Source organism: Myotis daubentonii, chromosome X (genome assembly GCF_963259705.1).
Source record: "Myotis daubentonii chromosome X, mMyoDau2.1, whole genome shotgun sequence".
In the NCBI taxonomy this organism is placed as follows: domain Eukaryota; kingdom Metazoa; phylum Chordata; class Mammalia; order Chiroptera; family Vespertilionidae; genus Myotis; species Myotis daubentonii.
The window spans coordinates 66,300,914-66,318,298 of NC_081861.1; positions in this window are offsets into that span (position 1 = coordinate 66,300,914).

Here is a 17,385-nt window from a genome sequence, read left to right on the forward strand (position 1 = left end):
TTGAGTGTGGCACAGATTCAGACTAGTTCCAGTCCACCAGTCCATTGTGTGTGGGGTCCACATGGCTGTGGGCCATGTGGGTGAGTGCAGAGTGTAAGAGTCCCCCAGGTGTCAGGCATGAGCAGCAAGAGAGAGGGCCAAGAGAGAGAACTCCCTTCATTCAGGAGCTTATACATCTAAGATTTCAAGCCCTTGCAGTAGCCACACCTATTCTGCCCAATGACCTTCTCCCTGGTGTGACCAACAGGTAATGACCTTTCCTTCATCATTCAGATCTTACTGGTCATATATCTATTCATTCTTTGTCCAGGCCTTTCCTTTTAGGATCTTTGGGGAACAGACCTGATGAATGTTAAACCGCAGCTTTCTGGCACAAATGGCATGCCTATAATCTCTGGCTTTCCCTTTGGATCTTTCCTGTTAATGAATTAATAACTTGGTTAATTACAATGGTATCAGCTTCACAAAATAAATCTACACAATCAAAATAACTGAAATTTTGGAAAATTATTATAACAATGCCACACAAAAATTCTGTCACCTTCTACTCCTTTTAAGAGAAATTCTTCCCAAAGTCACTCTACCTAAGATTACATATTAAATCAATAATATTTGAAAGGTTCAAATACTCATATTAAAGTGAGAACCAGAAAATAACATTTTACGTGTTGTCTCAAATACTTTAGTCTTTAATAAGAGGAACATAAGTAATTTATATGCATTACTAGATGCCTGGTGCACGAAATTCATGCACTGGGGTGTGTCCCTCTGCACCCTCTGCACCCTCTCCAATCTGGGACCCCAGCCCAGCCTGCACCCTCTCCAATCTGGGACCCCACAGGGGATGTCCAACTGCCGGTTTAGGCAGTAGGACATTCCTCTCACAGTCTGGGACTGCTGGCTCCCAACTGCTTGCCTACCTGCTTGCCTGATTGCCCCTAACCACTTCTGCTTGGCAGCTTGATCACTCCCTAACCACTCCCCTGCCAACCTGATCAATGCCTAATTGCTCCACTGCCAGCCTGATTGCCCCCAACTGCCCTCACCTGCCAGCCCGATCACCCACAAGTGCCCTCCCATGCTGGCCTGGCTGCCCATAATTGCCCTCCCCTGCTGGCCTGATTGCCCCCAACAGCCCCCCCTGCAGGTGTGGTCACCCCCAACTGCCCTCCCCTGCAGGCCTGGTCCCCCCCAACTGCCCTCCCCTGCTGGCCATCTTGTGACCACATGGGAGTGGCCATCTTGTGAGAGGGCATGAGGGTCAATTTGTATATTACCTCTGTATTATATAGGATGTTGTAAAACTTTATTAAGCACTTGTCCATCATTTTATTTCAACAAGGTGTGGGAGAACCGTGAGTTAAGCAGTAGCAATACAAATTCAACTTTTTTCCTAGATGAAATAAAAGCCCTGTGAAGACACATTATAAATAACAGAGTGTTCATGATTCAATGAGTTCATACATGAAAATATATATTTATAGTTATAGTATAAACTAGAGGCCTGGTGCAAAAATTTGTGCACTCGGGGGGGGGGAGGGGGGATCCCTCAGCCCGGCCTGTGCCCTCTCGCAGTCTGGGACCCCTCGGGAGATAACGACCTGCTGGCTTAGGCCTGCTCCCGGGTGGCAGAGGGCAGGCCCAATCCCTAGGTGCAGCCCCTGGTCGGGCTCAGAGCAGGGCCGATTGGGGAGTTGGGGCGCCACCCCATCATGCACAGAGCAGGGAGATTGGGAGGTTGTGATGCCACCCTCAGTCACGATCAGGGTACGGCCAATTGGGGGGTTGGGGCACCGTCCCCTGTCACACTCAAGGCAGGGTCGATGGGGAGGTTGCAGCGCCACCCTGTCATGCACAGAGCAGGGCCAATCAGGGGGTTGGGGCGCTGCCCCCTGTCACGCACAGAGTAGGGGCAATAGGGCAGTTGGGGCACCGCCTCCTGTCACACACAGAGCAGGGCCCATCAGGGGGTTGGGGCACCGCCCTCTATCACCCACAGAGCAGGGCCGATCAGGGGGTTGGGGCGCTGCCACTCTCACACTCAGGGCAGGGCCGATGGGGAGGTTATGGGTCTACCCGTCACACACAGAGCAGGGCCCGTGGGGGGTGTTGGGGAGCTCCCCCCTATCAGGCACAGAGCAGGGCTGCTCAGGGGGTTGGGGCACCTTCCCCTGTCACGAACAGAGTAGGATGGATAGGGAGGTTGTGGCCCCGCCCCCTGTCACACACAGAGCCGCAGGGCGATCAGGGGGTTTGGGCGCTGCCCCCTGTCATGCTGATCCCGGTGCCAGGAGGCATATTACCCTTTTACTATATAGGGTAGAGGCCTGGTGCATGGGTGGGGCCAGCTGGTTTGCCCTGAAGGGTGTCCTGGATTAGGGTGGGGGTCCCCACTGGGGTGCCTGACCAGCCTGGGTGAGGGGATGATGGCTGTTTGCAGCTGGTCACACACCCTTCAGGGTAGGGGTCCCCACTGGGGTGCCTGGCCAGTCTGGGTGAGGGGCTGAGGGCTGTTTTCAGGCTGGGAGTGACTGAAGTTCCCAATCACTCCTTTTTTTTTTTTTTTTTTTTTTATTCTGGGCCAGCTTTACCTTGAGGCTTGGCTCCAGCTCTGAGGCCTCCCCGGCTGATAGTAGGTTTCTGGCCTTTGCATACAATGTTGCGAATCTGCTGGCTGAAGTCCCGCGGTATCTGTTACAATGTTTGAAACTGCAGGCTCAGAGGCCTGCAGCCTCAGGCAGGGAACGTTGGTTTCCTCCGTCACTGAAGCAAGCAAGCCTCATGTTAGTTTCAAGCTGCCTGGCTGCCGCCCGCCACCTTGGCTGACAGTTAATTTGCATATCTCACTGATTAGCCAATGAAAAGGGTAGCAGTCGTACGCCAATTACCATGTTTCTCTTTTATTAGTGTAGATATATAAACATGCTTATGATATCTATATATATACATAAAAGTTTAATATGCTAAGTGACCTTCCTACTGTTCTACCAGTTGCTATGATGCACACTGACCACAAGGGGGCAGACACCCAATGCAGGAGTTGCCTAGCTGTAGTCACTTGGCAGTTCTCAGGTGATGCACCCCAAAACCAGAGAGGAGGGAGCCTGATTCCTCACAGGGCCATGTGATTCCACCTTCAGCCGTGGGTTATGTTGTTGCTGGGGCACTGTCAGCCCTGAATCTGGTTTACTGCACACTTTCATTCATGTTCCACACCCTGTATGACAGCAACTTTGCAGAGTGCCCTCTCGCACTGTGGGACTCCTCGGGGGATGTCAGAGAGCTGATTTTGGCCTGATCCCCACAGGTCAGGCTGAGGGATCTCACCTGGCAGAGGGACCCCACTCACTCTGCAGACAGCATGGAGGGAATGCAGGAGATTAGCTCCAGTGCATGCCTGGTACATCTTGCCCAGTGTTGCCCCCACTGGACACCTTCTAATTAATTCCCTTTCAATGTGCACGAATCCATGCACCGGGTCACTAGTATGTAGATAATGCCTGTTTCCATATTGTGTGAGATTCTTTTTTTTTTTTTAATATATTTTATTGATTTTTTTTTTTAAAGAGAGGAAGGGAGAGAGATAGAGAGTTAGAAACATCGATGAGAGAGAAATATCGATCAGCTGCTTCCTGCACATCTCCCACTGGGGATGTGCCCTCAACCCAGGTACATGCCCTTGACCGGAATCGAACCTGGGACCTTTCAGTCCACAAGCCGACGCTCTATCCACTGAGCCAAACCGGTTTCGGCTGTGTGAGATTCTTAAACACAACTTTTTTTTTTATCACAATTTTAACTTATTCAAATATCTGAAAGGTTTCAAGGAAGTTAAGATACCATAAAACTGTAGCTACACTACATTTGAAGATGATTATGTACAGGAGAGAATAATGGGAAATGCTAATTGTGTTATAATTATAATTTATCTCTATTTAAATTTTTATTTTTTAATTTGTTTCATATAGCCTGTGAAGTGGTTAGATTCCATCCTATCTAATAAAGAGGTAATATGCAAATTGACCATCACTCCAAACACACAAGATGGCTGCCCCCATGTGGTCAAAGATGGCTGCCTCCATGTGGACACTAGATGGCCACCACAAGATGGCCAGCAGGGGGAGGAAAGTGGGGGGCTACCAGGCCTGCAGGAAAGGGCAGCTGGGGGCAACCGGGCCTGCAGGGGAGGGCAATTAGGGACAATTGGGGTGGCAGGGGAGCACTTAGGCATCGATCAGGCTGGCATTGGAGTGGTTAGGGGGTGATCAGGTTGGCAGGCAGAAGTGGTTAGGGGCAATCAAGCAGGCAGGCAGGCTAACGGTTGGGAGCCAGCAGTCCTGGATTGTGAGAGGGATGTCCGACTGCCCGTTTAGGCCCCCTCCCACCAGCATTGGGCCTAAACGGGCAGTTAGATATCCCTCAAGGGGTCCCAGATTGGAGAGGGTGCAGTCTGGCCTGCAGGACACCCCCCATGCATGAATTTTGTGCACCAGGCCTCTAGTTTATAAATAACAAAGTAAAGTATATACCAAATGTTTGAATAATAGCATATTGGCTACTACATAGTTATTTTATTCCTTAAAGTTTTAGAATTGTTCAATAAGTGGAACTAGTATAGCTTAGGAGAGAAATTAATGATGAACAATTTACTCTAAACCTATTTGACCATCTGAACTGCTTCAAAAGGTACATGGCTTTTGCAACAATGAAAACTCATAGGTTCCCAAAAGCAAAACAAATATTTACTTTGAAAAATACTTTTGAATCTAAAGATTATAAATCTGAAATTTGTATATAACAAATATTTTATTTAGGAAATTATTTTACTCTGTTGTACAACCTGTATTTGTTTGTTTGAATATTTTTTTAAAATATATTTTATTGATTTTTTACAGAGAGGAAGGGAGAGAGATAGAGAGTTAGAAACATCGATGAAAGAGAAACATCGATCAGCTGCCTCCTGCACACCTCCCACAGGGGATGTGCCCGCAACCCAGGTACATGCCCTTGACCAGAATCGAACCTGGGACCTTTCAGTCTGCAGGCTGATGTTCTATTCACTGAGCCAAACCGGTTTCGGCTATTTGTTTGAATATTTAGTTTATCTTAATATATTTTAACTAGAGGCCCAATGCATGAAATTTGTGCTGCCACAGCATCTGCCTCAGCTCCGGCCACCTCAGCCTCATCTGGAAGTTTGTTCAGAAGGATGTCTGGAAGGACGTCTTGTTTAATTAGCATATTACACCTTTATTATTATAGATTCCTTTATAATGTTTGTATTACCTAAACTAAGTCTACTTGAATTTACTAGAACAAGTACTATGCAAAAAATTAGGTAATGCCACTGTGTCTTACAAACCTTAAATATGCTAAAAGATCAAGAGTTGCATACTCACCAGTCAGGCAAAATAAGTCTGACAATACAAAGTGTTGATGAGAATGTGAGCAATGAAACTCACATACACTATGGGTGGGTGGGAACCTTAATTCACTGAAGTTGGGAAAGTAAATGGATACAAACAGTTAAGAAAGCCGTTTCTGAGGTTAAAGATCTACATAGTTCAGCCCATTCCACCGTTCCTCTCCTAAGGGTATACACTTGTGTATGAAAGGATATGTGAAACATCCATAGTGACATCATTTACAATAGCCCCCAACTGAAAACAGCCCAATTTGCAAACAGCAGTAAAATGGGTAAAATAAAAATGTCTATTTATATAATGGAATAGTGTTCAGTAATAATATGAAAAACTATAGACACTTGTGAATGAATCTCACAAAAGTAAAACAAGTAAACCAAGAAGATGGAGTTGGGAGAGGAGAAGGGGAAGAAAACATATATTATGTATGGTTCCATTTATCTAATATTCAGAAACAGGTGAAAACATGTAATCCTATTTAGAAACACATACATAGGTGACAAAGCTGTCAAGAGAATCAAGAAAATGTTTACCACAAGTGTCTATTAAGGAGTTAGGAATTATCATCTAAGAGGGGCAGAAGGAGGTATCTGGGGTGTTGTCTGTGTGCTTGACCTGAATGGTGGTTATGCAAAACTTTGTTTTAAAATTTTTCTTTAAAGAGTGATCAGCATGACCAATGGACCAAATCTAGCCCAAAGCCTGTTTTTATAAATAAACCTTTATTGGAACAAACACACACAAAAAAGTTGTTCATAAGCAGTGGAGAAAAAATAAAGATAAAAGTACATGTTTCTATAGGACATCATAATTTATAGAACCCAGTGAGTTATGCATTTTAAAAATCTTTCCTCTTATCCTCCATAGATGAATGAATATCTTAAAGTCAGAGAGATTAAATAACTTGTCAAGATCATATCGAGAGCCAAAAGCAGAAACACAGTTTGAATGCACATTTTCTGGTTTCTATTTTGCTCTTGAATATATACAAGATATCCTTTGTACAAGTTTCCAAAGAGAACATTTTATTTAGGGTAAATTGTACTAGTATAGAACAGGTTATATTGTAGTCAAGATTAAAATTTATGGGACACCTACTAAATAAACAAAACAGTGTCTATAAATTCTAAATGACTTCAGGATCTCATGAACTTTACTACTTCATTTAATCAGACACATTAGCGAAGCAAAGGCTTAAGTAAAAAAAAATGTAACTTGAAATTGGTCTAGGAGTGTTTCACAATCAGTGTGGGGAATTTTACTTTTCATTTAGATTTGGATGGAGAAACCAGTAGAATTGGACAAAGAAATAGAAACACAGTGTCTCTGCATGGGAAGAATAAAATTTTTTAATTTTTTTTCTTTATTGATTAAGGGAAGACTAAATTTTTATAAAGATGAGAATTCATTCTAAGTTTATGCATATATGTAATGCAACTGCATTCAAAATGCCAATGGCATATTAGTACTATGATATTAGAAAGAATGGTACTAAGGGTGCATTTGCTTTATGACAGACAGAACGAATTAAAGTAGTATGGATATGACAAGAAGCGGACAAAAATTTAAAAGAATAGAAAAGTAAAAAAAAAAGCAAACCACACTTTGTTTTAAATTCATATATAACAAAATTGGCATTTCAAATCAGTGGGAGGTGGATCGATATTTCAATAAAAAGTCAGAAAAATTAGCTGTCCAAGGAAAAAAGATGTACAATTAATCTCTCTAATTCATAAATTCTAGATGTTAAAAATTAAACTGAAATAAATATAAGGCAATGAAAGTATATATATATATACATATATATATATATATATATATATATATATATATAGTGTCCCAAAAAACAACAACAACAACAAAATATATATATATATATATATATATATATATATATATATATACACACTTTAACAGCTGATATCAGTTAAATGAAATGAAAAGAAAATGTATTTTAATAAATAATGGCTTTGTAATTGTTAAAAGTATATGTATACATTTTGGGAGATACCATATATCTATAATTTTGGAATGGGGAAGGCAAATTCTTAGCATAGAATCAAATGCAGAATCCATAATGGAAATGCAATAGCTATCCTATCTAATAAAAGAGAAACATGGTAATTAGCCATACATCCGCTACCCTTCCCACTGGCTAATCAGGGCGATATGCAAATTAACTGCCAGCCAAGATGGCGGCCGGCAGACAGGCAGCTTGAAGTGACTGAGGCTTGCTAGCTTCAGTGACGGAGGAAACCAACGTTCCCCGCTTGCCTTGCCGGCCTCTAAGCTTTCAGTTTGAAACATTGTTACAAATATAGAAGCTAAACAAAACCTCAGAAACCTGCTTTCAGCCAGCTGGAATCTCAGAGCCGGAGTTGATACAGTGTTTCTATTATAGAACCCAAACAAACCAGATACCTGCTTTCAGCAGCAGAGGCCTCAGAGCTGGAGCCAGAGCTACAGCTGGCCCAGAATTAAAAAAAAAGAAAAAAAGGAGCAGTTGGGAGCTTCAGTCACCCGCCAGCCTGAAAACAGCCCTCAGCCCCTCACCCAGACTGGCCAGGCACCCCAGTGGGGCCCCCCACCCTGAAGGGTGTGTGACCAACTGCAAACAGCCATCATCCTCTCACCCAGGCTGGTCAGGCACCCCAGTGGGGACCCCCACCCTGATCCAGGACACCCTTCAGGGCAAACCAGCCAGCCCCACCCATGCACCAGGCCTCTATCCTACATAGTAAAAGGGTACTATGCCTCCCAGCACCGGGATCAGTGGAGCTGCGAGGCCTCCCGCCACCAGGATCAGCATGACAGGGGGCAGTGCCCAAACCCCTTGATCGCCCTGCGGCTCTGTGTGTGACAGGGGATGGCGCCCCAACCCCCTGATTGGCCCTGCTCTGTGTGTGATGGGGTAGAGCCATAACCTCCCCATCGGCCCTGCCCTGAGTGGGACAGTGGCGGCGCCACAACCCCGTGATCCGCCCTGCTCTGTGTGTGACAGGGGGTGGTGCCCCAACTCCCCTATTGGCCCTACTCTGTGCGTGACAGAGAGGAGCTCCCCAGACCCCTGATGGGCCCTGCTCTGGAGTGACAGGGGGCAGCGCCCCAACCCCCTGATGGGCCCTGCTCTGTGTGTGACAGGGGGTGGTGCCGCACCTCCCCATCGACCCTGCCTTGAGTGTGACAGGGGGTGGTGCCCCAACCCCCCAGTCGGCCCTACCCTAAGCATGACTGAGGGTGGCGCCCCAACTCCCCAATCGGCCCTGCTCTGAGCCCGACCAGGGGCTGCACCTAGGGATTGGGCCTGCCCTCTGCCACCTGGGAGCGGACCTAAGCCAGCAGGTTGTTATCTCCCGAGGGGTCCCAGACTGTGAGAGGGCACAGGCCGGGCTGAGGGACCCTCCCTCCCCCCCGAGTGCACAAATTTTTGTGCACCGGGCCTCTAGTGGTTACATAAAAGGCAACTACAAACCTGGGAAAACTGCAACATATATGTCACAAGTTCAATAACCTAAATCTATGAGCAGCTCCCACAAGTCAGTGAAATGAAAAATATAAAAAAGAAATGAAAAGGTGATGCAAAAATGAAATGATACACAAAATGACATGAGGCAACATCTATTTAATCCTCATGCTACGCCAAGTGTTGTGCTTAAAACTTTGCAATAATTTTCTCATTTGGTCCTCAAAGCAACCCTATAAAGATCCTATCTAATAAATAGGGAATATGCTAACTGACCCTCATGCCATCACAAAGATGGCAGTGCCCACAGCCAATAAGGAGGAAATACCCTAATTGACTGCCATGTCCTCAAAGATGATGGCACCCATAGCCAATAAGGAGGGAATTTGCTAATTGACTGCCCCACCCTCAAAGATGGCAGTGCCCACAGCCAATAAGGATGGAATATGCTAATTGACTGCCACGCCCTCAAAGATGGTGTTGCCCACAGCCACAAGATGGCTGGCAGGGGAGGGCAGTTATGGGCAATCAGGCCTGCAGGGGAAGGCAGTTAGGGGCAACCAGGCTGGCAAAGGAGGGCAGTTTGGGGTGATTAGGCTGGCAGGGGAGGGCAGTTGGGGGCAATTGGGCTGGCAGGGGATCAGTTAGGCATCAATTGGGCTGGCAGGGAAGTGGTTAGGGGGTGATCAGGCTGACAGGCAGTAGCAGTTAGGGGCAATCAGGCAGGCAGGCAGGTGAGCGGTTGGGATCCAGCAGTCCCAGATTGTGAGAAGGATGTCTCACAGGGATCAGGCCTATACTGGCAGTCAGATCCCCTGAGGGGTACCAGATTGCAGAGGGTGCAGGCTGGACTGAGGGACACTCCCCCCTGCCCACCACCCCCCCCCAGTGCACAAATTTCTTTCACCAGGCCTCTAGTAAGTAATAACAATGTAGGAAACAGTAGGAACTCAGTATGACCTAGACCAGTGATGGTGAACCTTTTGAGCTCGGCATGTCAGCATTTGGCAAACCCTAACTTAACTCTGGTGCCATGTCGCATATAGAAATTTTTTTATATTTGCAACCATAATAAAACAAAGATTTATATTTTTGATATTTATTTTATATATTTAAATGCCATTTAACAAAGAAAAATCAACCAACAAAATGAGTTCGCGTGTCACCTCTGACACGCGTGTCATAAATTCACCATCACTGACCTAGGCTAAGCAAAGAAATGTGAAAAGAAAAAGAAAATCCATGCCCTTGTGCATGCTTGGGACATTGTTGTATGGAAGGCAGGTTTAAAATAAGAGGAGGAGTAAATTTCCTTCTTTGTGTTCTCGATAACTGGAGGTGAGAGGCTAAGTGCAGTAAATTGTCATCTTTCACAGTGGACAGTCAGCATAGGATGTCTTAAACTGATGTACTGAGAAATAGAAACCAAGGTATATTATTTAAACTTATAATGGTTACCATTAGTAGAATTAAAATACAGAAACTTTAAAGGTAACTCTAGGGAGTGGAAAAGTGTGAAGAGTTTTACTTTTAGGTTAATTAGTATGCTTTGAGTTTCTGTTTATTTTTAATAATGTGCAGGCATTAATTTCAAAAATCTAGTTTAAAACAAAGAAAAAGCCATCCATCTCAGTAAAAGATCCGTTATATAAATTTAGTAAACCTACACAATGGAACACTATGATGTCATTGGAAAGGATGAGATAAGCTCCTTTGTAATTACATGAAAATAACAATAACAACAATAACAGTGAAATACAGATAAAACATTTATTGAGCACTTACTAAAATATTTACTGAGCACTTATTGAGTGACTGTTCTAAGATTTCTATGTGTATTCTAATTTAGTCATCTCTTAACTACTCTATAAAAAAATCTCAGATGAGAGGCTAAATAAATTGCCTAAGTTCACACAGGTAGCAAATGGCAAAGTCTTGATTGAAACAAAGAGAGTGCAGCTCCACAGCCCATACTTTAAGTGCTACACTCTTTAGTGTAAATGTGCTACTGTTTTAATAGCAAGTAAAAAAGTAATTGCATAACCCTGTTTTTAAAACCGAGTGTGTGTGCGTACATGTATGTTCGTACACCTGTAAGTGTGGCATGTGGAAGGTGTGTATAGCATGCATGAAGTGTGAAGTGATCTGTGTTTGTATGTATGTGCATATATGTGTGTGCATACATGCTTGTGTACAAATGACTGTGCATATAGAATTTGAAAGTCTATACACCAAAATCTTATGGATGACAGGAAGGAAAATATTTCCCTCTTACTTTCTACATTTTTGTGGTGTTTCATTTTTATTTCTGACTTTATATTATTTTGTAGCAAAATAATTAATGGCATCTTTAAAGATGACCCAAATGTTAAACCAAGCATTCCATTTATAGGAACTGATTCTGAGGGGTAAAATATAAAATATATGGCCAAAAGTATATGTACAAAAATTACATTCTCTATCCCTTAAGTATGAGCTGTGAAGAGTGGCTTTCTTCCAAAGAGTAGAATGTGGAAAGGGAGAAAAAAGAGTAATTTTACCTGGCAAATATTACCTTAGCCAGATGACCAAGGTCAACATTAATAGTCACAAATCATGTAGATAATATGTACCTATGACCTGGCAATTCTACTTTTAGATATTTATCTGAAAGAAAATGCAAACATATGCCCACAGAAAGACTTTTAAGTGAATGATATTTACAGCAACGTTATTCGTAATAGCAAAAATCTGGAAATAATGATACGTTCATTAATAGGAAAATAGAAGCATAAATTGGGGCACAGCCATATAATGGCATACTATTCAGCAATTAAATTAAATAAGCCATGAATATGTACAGCAGCATGAATGATGCTCACAATTATGCTGAGTGAAAGAAGTCAGATGCCAGAGTACAAACTATATAATTCCCATTTTGATTGTAATCTAGATGAGGTTTAACTGCTCTAGAGTGATAGAAAGCAGATAAATTGTTGCCTGGGGCAGGGAATGAAGGATTGACTGCAGGGAATCTTCTGGGAAGTTTGAGAGGTGATGGAAATGTGCTCTTATTATGGCTGGGATGGTAGTTATCATGGGTGCATTATTTTGTCAAAGCACATCAAACTGTACCATGAAAATTGGTGCCCATTACTGAATGTAAATTACACCTCAATAAAGTAGATATTTAAATTAATAGATATTTATCATTTGTTGGGATTATAAAAACAAATGATTAAATCCAGGGATACAGGGTTATTATTCAATCCATTATTTCTAGTAGATAGAAATAGCTGCCCAGGAACCCTTAATTATTGTGTAGTAACAGTCATTAAAGCAAGAGAAGAACAACATTAGAGAGAAAGTTGGTAGATTTTGTTACTGGCAGAGTCCTTTCGTACCATAGTAAATGGGTCCAAAATCCATGGCTGCAGTAGCTATCTCTGGGAAAGAAGAAACAAAGAAGAAATCTATTAACCAGAAGATGTGTCTTCTCTGACCTTTGCCAACAGGGATCCTGCACTGACTTGGACACAAGCCCATTTAATAATCCTACAATTCAATAGGGAAGCTGCAGCGCCGGCAGCATGTGTACCAAGGGATTGCTGAGTCATTCTGTGGGCAGAAAACACAAGGCTATTGAATTTTGCATTTAGATGTTCACTCTGTTTAGGCTTAGGATCCGAGAAGCTTATTTTGGCAAAATCTCATTATAAAAGACATCCTTGCATGATTTTCTCATTAAGACTTAAGGAAAAACAATTCTCAACATTGGAATTTGCCCGTGGGCATCATTTGAAAAATCTGATCATGTTAGTCTCTATTGTACTTATATAAAAGATAAGGTCCTGAAAGTAGTTTTAGGTTTTGAATATTAAATTTAACCCAACTGGAAATAAGGCTAGAATAGGGGCATTCAAGGAAAGGTGGAGCTGGTTATTCTCATGCAAGTGTTGCATGGTACAATAGCCTGGGACTATCTGCAAATATAATTCAAAGAAGCAACAACAGCAGAAAATCCACCCTCCACAAAACAAAGACTTCACAACCAGTAGCATTTGACTTCCCTTGGCCCTCGAACACCTCTGGCTTTTACTAGATTTGATAAACATAAGTTACGTTATAGGCACTTTCCAATTTAATTTTCCACACATTCAATTTTATTTTTCATTTTCACACTGTATATTAAACATACCTACAATAGTTTGCACATTGAAAAATCTTTAAATAAACTAAAAGGAAGAGGCCAGTTATAGTGAAATAATAAGAATGTGATTTCAGAGTGAGGGCTACAGAGGAAGGTGGGAGAAATGCTGCACCATACTCATAAGGATGGAAAAAATTCCACATCCTGGGGATGCCAAATGGTGCAGTGTAGGCTGTATCAAAATAAAAGCTCTCACAGCAATGTTCGCTGTCTGCTCCATTTATCCACCCCAAATTCAGAAAATAAAAACAAAGGTAGGGAACAAAAAGAATTGTGGAAAGAGGACCTAGCATGTTAATATAATGACGTACATGAAACCAACTGAAAATTTCAATCAAGAAAAAAAATATTTCCTGTCTTCATGTTTTCTCCTTTTAGCAAATGAATGAATAAAAAATTCAAAAACATGCTTTCAGCTCACCCTGAAACATAAAGAGAAAGCAAATGATTTCTCATTTTTGCTTAGCATGCCCAGTCCCCATTCTAGCCTTTGCTAATCCCAGCTAGTGGGTTTATTTTTCTTCTCAAAACAACTCAGTCCTACTTCATCACTTGAGCTCCTACTTCAAAAGATCTCTGACTCAGCTTCAGGTCACTCTGACTGTTGCCTTCCACTATTCTGAGAGAGCTTGAGTGTCAGTTCTTTGTGCCTCTATTTTTCAAGGGATGCATTTCTCCATCTCAGGGCTGGATTTTTATCTTCCATGGCTCAATGTCTCAATGACTGACTGCTAATCCCAAGGAATTCTTATTGTAACTGATGTTCAGAGTTTTGGGGTCCTTTCTACCACTCCCTTTCTTCTCCCTGAGACTTAAATAATATTTGAGGTGGGCCCTGGGAATCTTCCCAAATTATTATGATTTACATAAATGTTTTAGAAACACTGTCACTAAGTAGCTCAGTTATCTGTAGCTGAGTGTCTGACCCAACTTTCAGAGAAAGCTGTGTCCATTTACTCTTTTCAACCTATCTGACTCATACATTTGTGCCACCTCGACATTCATTTGGATCTTGCAGTGCCACTAGTTTTATACCTCTTACGTAAAATTTCTGGTCACAAACTTGTCTTATTTGCATAGCTAGTTTTTCTCAATATGTGGTCCCTGGAATATTTATATCATACATCATGAGGTGGGATGCTAAAATGCAGATCTCAGATCTACTAAATCTGAATCTCTTCAGAAGAGGCTGTTAATCTCTTTATGACACTTTTTTAAAAATAACTTATGTTATGGCAAATTTTTAACCTTTGTTATAACTGGGTGGTTAAGTATATAAATATCTTTGGACTTGTTTCTTTCAAAACAAAAAAAAAGAGACCAGAAGAAAATATGCCAAAAATACTATTTATATGTCTTAGAGGTGGGATATGGTTTTCTTTTTCTTCAATTTCTACATACTTTTTTATTCTTAACAGATTTCCCACAATGACCTTGTAGATTACATTTAACTTTAGGAAAAACTAAGTTAAAAACTGGGTGAAATGTACAGCAGATTTTAATGTGTACAGAGATGTGTATTATATTTCTTCCCTATACTGTATAAATCAAAGAAAATGAATGTAATTTTAGAAGAATAATACAGAACACAAACAAGAAATAGCTGTATGTTTAAAGGCAATAAGGATGCCATAAGGGTAATAGTTCAATTTTGCATTCTTTAACCAAGAAAAAAACATTTGCCCAAACCTATGTGCTCCATAAACTCCTTCAACAGAGGCTACTGCTTCTGACCAATACAGGTTGCCAAAATCCTTCTTTTTCACGATTACCCCACCATCCTATCTAATAAAGAGGGAATATGCAAATTGACCTTCACACCATCACAAAGATGGTGGCACCCATAGCCACAAGATGGTGGCACCCATTCCCCTCAGCCCCACTGGAGTCCCCCAGTCCTTTCAGCCCCACCACTGAGAATGGACAGCAGGGCATGGGGGTTTTGTTGCTGCAGTGGTGGTGAAGCAGCCAGGCCCCGTAGACAGCAGAGAACCATGGGGAGTGGGCCTAAGCCATCAATAGGACAACATCCCCTGATGGCTCCTGGATTAGAGAGGGTGCAGGTCAGGCTGAGGGACTCCCCTGCCTTGTGCATGAATTTCGTGCACTGGGCTCTAGTCCTATCTAATAAAAGAGAAACATGCAAATTGACCATAACCCTGACACCCTTCCCATTGTCTAATCAGCATATCCTCATGCAAATTATCTGCCAACAAAGATGGCAGCCGGCAGCCAGGCACTGAAGCGAACAGGAGGCTTGCTTGCTCCAGTGATGGGGGAAGCCAAGGTTCCTGGAATGCCACTGCTGGGCTCTGAGCTTGCACTCTAAGAAACAATGTTGCAAGTATAGAAGCTAAACAAACTCCAGAAACCTGCTTTCAGTCAGCAGGGTTTCAGCCAGCAGGACCTCAACAGTGTTTCAATTATAGAACCCAAACAAACCCAGTACCTGCTTTCAGCAGCCGAGGTCTCAGAGCTGCAGCCAAGGTCTCAGAGCTGCAGTTGAGCCTCAGAGCTAAAGCCGGCTCTCAGCTCCAGTGACAGCCAAAGAAGGTAAATAAATCCCAGAATAAAAGGAAAAAGAAAAAAAGGAGAGGTTGGGAGCTTCAGTCACCCGCCAGCCTGAAAACGGCCCTCAGCCCCTCACCCAGACTGGCCAGGCACCCCAGTGGGGACCCCCACCCTGAAGGGGGTGTGACAAGCTGCAAACAGCCATCATCCCCTCACTCAGACTGGCCAGGCACCCAAGCGGGACTCCCACCCTGATCTGGGACAACTTTCAGGGAAAACCAGCTGGCCTCAACCTGTGCACCAGGCCTCTATCCTATATAGTAAAAGGGTAATATGCCTCCCAGCACCAGGATCACTGGATCTGTGAGGCCTCCCGAACCCGGGATCAGCAGAGCCATGAGGCCTCCCAGAACCGGGATCAGTAGAACAATGAGGCTTACTAGCACCGGGATCAGCCAAGCAGCGAGGCCTCACTACCCCTGTGTCAAGCGGAGCCGCGAGACCTCCCGAACCTGGGATCAGCGGAGCTACGAGGCCTCCCAGCACTGGGATCACTGGAGCCGCGAGGCCTCGTGGCCCCTGGAGCAGCATGAGAGGGGGCAGTGCCCAAACCCCCTGATCGCCCTGCGGCTCTGTGTGTGACAGGGGGCGGTGCCCCAACTCCCCTATCGGCCCTACTCTGTGTGTGACGGGGGGAGCTCCCCAACCCCCTAATCGGCCCTGTTCTGTGAGTGACAGGGGGGAGCTCCCCAACCCCCAATGGGCCCTACCCTGTCCATGACAGGGGGCAATGCCCCAACCCCCTGATTGGCCCTGCTCTGTGCGTGACAGGGGGCAGTGCCCCAACCCCTTGATTGGCCCTGCTCTGTGCGTGACAGGGGGTGGCGCTGCAACTCCCCAATCGGCCCTGCTCTGAGCCCGACCAGGGGCTGCACCTAGGGACTGGGCCTGCCCTCTGCCACCCGAGAGCGGGCCTAAGCCAGCAGGTCGTTATCTCCCGAGGGGTCCCAGACTGTGAGAGGGCACAAGTGGGGCTGAGGGACACCCCCTCCCCACCAGTGCATAAATTTTTGTGCACCGGGCCTCTAGTCTATAATAATAAAAGCATAATATCCTAATTAGACCACATGTCCTTCCAGACAACCTTCCAGATGAAAGCCAGGGCTGCGAGGGAAGCCTGCATTTCAGGTGCCTGCCGGCAGCTGGAGGGAAGCCCAGGTCCCAGGTACTGGAGGGAAGCCCGGGTTCCATGTGTGAGAGGGAAATGGGTGCCGTCAGCTGGGGGAAGGAAGGCCTAGTCTTGCATGAATTTCATGCATCAGGCCTCTAGTATTTCTATAATGTTCACTTTAAAATGTATTGCCTTTTAAAGTTTTACAGCTATATTTTAAAAACACTTCTTTATTTCATATTGCATTCATCTATCAGACTCTAGGATGCTCTTCTTCATCACCATCACTGACCTTAGTATCTCATAGTCTTCACAACACGCTAGCCTTCTCTTACCTATGCTGTCACAAATTTCAACAGGTGTAAGGATGACACTTGGCTCCCCAACTTCAGTGATCTTATCTGTTCTAATCAGTCACCGAGTAAGCTACTATAATTGTTCTCATAATTGAATAATGCTCCACTTTCTAATTCATAAATATTGAAATTCCTGTCTCATAGATTTCTGTTACACCTCTTCTATTCTCAAGAGAAAATTAAATTGGTTTCCATCCTCAAAGTAATCTACAGTTAATAGACTCCTCCCACTTTTCCCAGCCATTCACTCCAATTAACTATTGACTGTGATG